The sequence below is a fragment of the Lactuca sativa genome, chromosome 3, assembly GCF_002870075.4.
Source record: "Lactuca sativa cultivar Salinas chromosome 3, Lsat_Salinas_v11, whole genome shotgun sequence".
NCBI classification, from domain to species: Eukaryota; Viridiplantae; Streptophyta; class Magnoliopsida; order Asterales; family Asteraceae; genus Lactuca; species Lactuca sativa.
In genome coordinates, this window is record NC_056625.2 from 193,706,506 (window position 1) to 193,712,495 (window position 5,990).

Consider the following 5,990-nt stretch of genomic DNA (forward strand, 5'->3'; position numbering starts at 1 on the left):
TTTTTCGGAAAAATCAAGAAAATCTGACTTTTTGCAATTTTTCCAAAAAGATCTTTTGGCCCTTAAAAAGCTAAGCCAAACACCCCCTAACCAATGGAAAATTTGTGGGTGATAGGGGATAGATGAGGAGGCGTAAACTTTTTTTCTAATAAGAATATTTGAATTAGAAGATAAAGTAAATTTCAAAATACAATTGGTAATATCACCGGATATAAATTAATTGCGACATGCAACTTTTCAGCATATAAATTAATTGCGACAATATCACCGGATCAAAGTATTCAAAAATCCTCAAAGGTTATCACCTAACCAACCATAAAAATGTCATCCAAGTCCAAATTCCAATTTTGAGTGAGACCATTAATTTTCCAAAAAAGCCCTTATTCCCTTATTCCCTAATGGGCCTTTTCTATGTCAGGTACTCAGGTTAGCTGGTTTGGCAGCAAATTTATACAAGTTGGCTTTTTCATTAGTTAAAGCTATTACCTCTTGTTTTCTTTTCGATAGAACCATTTAAGCGTTAATTACTTCGGTTAAGAAGGAAAAACTAAAGGGTGTTTGAGAGGGTTATTTAAAGTGATAAATATGTTTTAATTTATTAGTTTATTAGTGTATAGTGATAGTGATAGTAATATCAAAATGGAATTTTTTAAACTGTTTGTGAGTTTTCGATAAGTTAGAGAGACTAACTTATCAATAAAATAATGTATCTTGTTGTGTAATAGTTATAAGTTGTTTTTAAAAATTTATATATCCTAACAATTATTTTAGCTTTCTAAAACATCCTCTAAATTGATATGTTATACAGTAATTAAAGTTGGAATTGATAGACTATCATGATGCATCAAAGGATTAGTTAGTTTTACTCTCAAATAATAAGTTAAATTCTTAAGAAGATTAAATATTAAAAAAGTAAAGAAATTAAAGTATATAATAAAAATAAGTAAATTAAATTGATCGTGACAAAATGAATTAAAATCATCTAAAACTTATCACCATCAGAATAGTTTTTTTAAAATTGTTTTATTAAGAAATAAGGTTGGATACCGGTATATTGCATGATTTTTTAAAAATAAAAATAAATATATATTATGTATTTCTAAACCATTTTTTCCAATAAAATTGAACTGAAGTGAAGATTAGTAGGTACTTTAAGTGATAAATAAATATTATTCAAAATAATTATAAATTAGAAATTTCAATAACTATTTGAATTCGGAAACAAATAAATTTTCTATTATATTTTATAAAAACTAATATTTTTAAAATAAAGTGTGAGTTCTTAAAAAACCAATTTTGAATAATTCTTTTTACAAAATATTTGAAAAAATTGTGAGAAGAGCTGTTTAATTTTATTGACATTTGGAGAAAAAAATTGGTTTGTGGGGTTATAGAAAATGAACAATTATATATTTCTTTAAATTACATATAAATGGTTATTTGAACCGGAATTAAATTTTAAGAATCTGTATACACCCTTGATAAACATCAATCAATATATATATATATATATATATATATATATATATATATATATATATATATATATATATATATATATTGCTAAGTTATCTTTACTATATTATTAAGGATATTGCTCATTTCTTGAAAATTAAGAGGTACAACACATATTATCTTAATCTTATGTACAATAATATTAAGCATATAACTATATGTATTACACTACACGGATATACCTATTACACTAGGATCTTACCCTAATCTCCTAAACACAGCCGCCATCAAACCAATTCTCATTGTCTCCGCCAAAGATGCAGGGATCTCCACCAATGTCTCTCACCGAAGGTCCACAGCTGCCGACTTCCCCCACCAAAGATGCAGTGATCTCTCTCGCCTCTCTTTCTCTCTCTCTCTCGCGCGCGCGCGCGATCGCCATCAGAATGAAATGGAAACCCTAATTTCAAATTACCGTGTATTCGAGATGCCTACAGCGAGGTATGTCCCCGTTTACTGTGATTACAAACTCCTAAACACCTCACGACCACACACACAAAAATGTACAAAACCACCATTGACATCTTCAAAGGAACATCATCGCTTTCTTTTCCCAAGTCATTTAAACTCTGTAAACATCATCGATTTCTTTTCCCAAGTCATTTATCCTCTGTAAATTGTCAAGCACACTGAAGAACTTGAAGGTAATTATAAGCCGATTCTTGATTTTTTCAGATACTATTCAGTCTTTATATGCATAACTTTTTTCTCAATCCCCGATTTTTGAGTTTCCTGATTGTGGGTATACGTTGATTGCGGTTGTTGGTATTAAGGATCTGCTTAGGCCAGGGGTTAAGGAAGCGGTGGAGATTTGTTTAGCAGTTGGGATTACTGTGCTAAATCAGATGTAGAAAAACGTGAACTCGCACCGAGAATTCAGGTACAAACAAAAAAACGTGGTGATGGCTAGATCAAAATGTAACTATTTTTTTTCTTTTCCTTTATTTTGAAACTCAGGAGAATAGGTGGTTAGTTCTCCAAGACAAGTAATGAATTACAATCCTTAAGTACATTAAAGGTAGTGGCTAGATCATCACCAACAGACAAGTTAAAGATTGTAAAGCATTTGAGGGGTCTGTCTGAAGTTGTTGCAGTCACAGATGATGGGACAAATGATGCTCCATCTTTACATGAATCAGATATCGGATTCGCCATGGGTATAGCAGGAACAAAGGTTGGTTTGTGCCTCATATTCATGTCAATTTAGTATAAAAAACTTAAGTTAATGAAAAAACTTAAGTTATTTGTGAGGAGTTCATCATGGTTTTCTGGTTGTGGATATGGTTCATTGGTATGGAACCGTGGGTTTGATTATGATGATAAAATGATAGGGTACATCAAGAATTACAGGCGTGTGTTTGATCTTGGTATGCAAACTTTACCTGTTTTCATATTTATACATTTCTATCTTAATCTGGTTATTAATTAATATCATGTTATTATGCCACAACATTCATTGATCATAGAGGTATACCTGAGGACCCTGCAAGAACATGCACACTTGAATATAAGGAAGGAACAGTCTGTGTAAGTAACACCAAATTTCAACTTTTCCATGATTTTCAGTTGATTGTGGGACTTTTAAAAGCTAGTTCTTAATCTTTCTTTCAGTGGGGCGCTGTGTATTGTGTAAAAGGAGCTGAGGAGAAATAAAGATTGGCAATGGCGGTATGTTTTTTACTGCAATACATGTTTTACATTTTGGAAACAAAATAAAAAAAGTTATCTTTTAATCTTTCTTTAGAGACACATGTCATATCAGAAGAACTTATCTTACTTGGTTCTTATTTCTTTCAGTATTTAGAGAACAGAGAATGCGAATATGATCAGAAGACCACTGTAGACTTTCTCAAGGTGAATATACTTCTGAGATACATATGTTCATTTTTCAATTATATAACGGATTATTCTCTTTTAAAAAACACAAAATTAAAAGCAGACATTTTGTTATCTGTTGATTCAGGAAGGAGAGATTTGTGAGGCTACTTTATCAGGAGTTATTGTGTAAGCCATTTATTCTTGACATTTGAATAAAATTAAATTTTCAAGAAAGAAGACTTATTACAGAAATCCCCATTTTTACAAATTTGCCCTCATTTATTTTTCTCTTCCATATAACTAACAAATACTATATTTTACTTGTTACAGTGTCACATCAACTCCAGACAAGGAATCGAATAAGTATTACCTTGGGCCTGCACCATTGGAGGATATGCAAAGTAATTACTTTATATTATTCTATTGAGGGTATTTTAGACCTTTTCTTGGTCTTTTTTTTCTTTTCTTATTCGTGTAAATTTTCAGACAAATTGCGACAGCTACTGGTCCATGTGGAAACAATAGAGACTAAATCGGCGACGCCGAATAGTAGTTATTGAGCGTATGTTAGTAAGTCATTAAAATCAAATTCAGATGGATTCGGAATTGGAGAATCAAATTGGTGCAACATTTGAGGAAGATCTCGATAAGATGCTTCCTAAGTGTGACATTATTGTCATCAATACCCCTTTAATAGAAAAAACAAAGTGAGTATTTTCTTTTGTCCTCAACCAACTCCAAAGGATCATCCATGGAGATACATGCCAAATCAAGCAATGACACCTCACATTTATGGTTTCTCAAATGCAGGGTGATACTTTACATAGGTGGCAAACTGAACCTTTCATAATGATAACTGGTAGTAGGAGGTAACATATGTTATTCATCTACACACATCATCTTTAATTACTTTTTCTTTTTTTTGGTGGATAAAAATCATAACTTTTTAAATAATATTCAATACTTTTACACTTTTTGATTGTGTAGATGGGTACCTCCTGCTTTGCCAACAACCAAGAGTCCAGAAAATGAGGAAACTGGAGCCACATTTGCTGCTGGAAGAAGTAGGGTACTACTATCTTTTTTCTATTATAGGCTAATAGCATTATTATTTCTATTTAAAAGATTTAAAAAAACAATAAATTAAAAAAAAAAACATCTTTGCAGCGTGCTAAGACTGAACGAACACTAACTGATGCATAAAGAGATGAATTTGAAGATATGCTTCGTGCCCTAACATTAGAAAGAATTCAAAACAAATAAGCAATGGGTTTTGCATTTGATAATGCTGACGCTGCTGGAGACGTAAATATGGGTAAAATGGTCATTTTTTTAAATAAAACTAATGTTTTAGTGTTACTGAATTAGTTGTATTGGTTGCAGATAGTTGAAGTTTTGACCGAGTCTTTGACTCTTAAAGAAACACCAATGCCCACAATAGTAGTGCTCATCTAAAGAATGCATCTACTCAATGTATCCTCTTAATACATGATATTGCAATGTTTACACTGTTATGAGGAGGAAGATTTATATGATGGAATACTTTAGGGTTAAAGATTTTATTAAACTGAATTTGTCTCTTTTCCTCTTATTCTTTCCCTTTATGTTTGCATATTTTAGATCGGCACACATATTTCTATTAGTCACAATGTAAACTATTATGATTGTTTCCTTTTATAGATTTATCATCATATAGATAAACTTGAAGTTAAAAAAAAACATTGTTTTTAATGTTGGAAAATAAAATGAGACGAGATATTTTTGTCAAATATTTCAAAGGAATGAAACATAATTGAACTTTTATCATCGAAATTAACATGAGATAATGATAGGACTTTTTGGTAGTAGTTCTTCCATCCTTCGACTATATTTGTTAATTTGTTTAATATTATCAAATCTTTGGGTAAAACCTTGCATAAATAGACTTAATCAACCAACTAATTATAGTATAATAAAAATGATTTAAAAGAAAAAATAGGTTTCATTTTTAAACTTGAATACGAAATATTGCATTTTAGACAAAAGTAGTAACAATTAGACCCAACATACTTGATCCATTTTCTATAAATAAACAAATCTTAGATAACTTCCATAGGTGCTTTAGTTCTTGGATTATCATTTCTCTACTAATAAGTTTGAATGTGTGTGCTAATATCGAAAATTGTAAGCAACAATTTTCAACCTCCTTTCTTATCTACGACCCATTAGAAGCCAACTAAAATAAATTAATTTTGAAACCATTCGCCGCCCCTTCCAAAAACCTATTTCCTACTAAACTGTGTGAAATGACAATATACTCAACTTTATTTTATTACTTTTTATGGCCGTTAAAAACAAAATTCTACTAGAACACCATGTCCCTCATGTTGTACTGACTTATTTGTATTATTAACCAAAAAAACAATGTGCTTAAACCATAATCATTGAAACGGATGCATGCCCAGCTTTTTATGGCGTTGTCTAGGTGATATCACCTGTTAATACAAAAGTATTAGTGAAGTTTGGCGAACAATTCAACGGAAGTGAAATTTATGCATCAAATGTAGTACATTTGTAAACAATCCCAACGTTTCCTTTTTAATTCTTATTGATTTGGTTTATGCTAGGATGACTCTAATTGATGATTGTTTACATACAGTAAACTATTTACGCAAAAT

At 30.8% G+C, this 5,990-nt stretch overlaps 1 long non-coding RNA gene across 7 annotated transcripts; it reads left to right on the top strand.

The window, feature by feature from the left end:
- The first annotated feature begins 1,698 nt into the window (after window positions 1-1,698).
- Window positions 1,699-4,913, top strand: LOC111900894 (uncharacterized). 7 transcript variants are annotated; one of them, XR_006185652.1, is made up of 13 exons: window positions 1,699-2,395; window positions 2,473-2,689; window positions 2,847-2,882; window positions 2,982-3,042; window positions 3,127-3,183; window positions 3,313-3,369; window positions 3,479-3,519; window positions 3,664-3,734; window positions 3,820-4,040; window positions 4,144-4,202; window positions 4,321-4,397; window positions 4,501-4,648; window positions 4,717-4,913. It is a non-coding gene; the product is annotated as an uncharacterized LOC111900894 (long non-coding RNA). The 7 variants fall into 7 exon arrangements; XR_002853324.2 differs by having other exon boundaries at window positions 1,699-2,159; window positions 2,289-2,395; window positions 2,473-2,882; XR_006185654.1 differs by having other exon boundaries at window positions 1,699-2,159; window positions 2,300-2,395; window positions 2,473-2,882.
- Window positions 4,914-5,990: the final 1,077 nt, after the last annotated feature.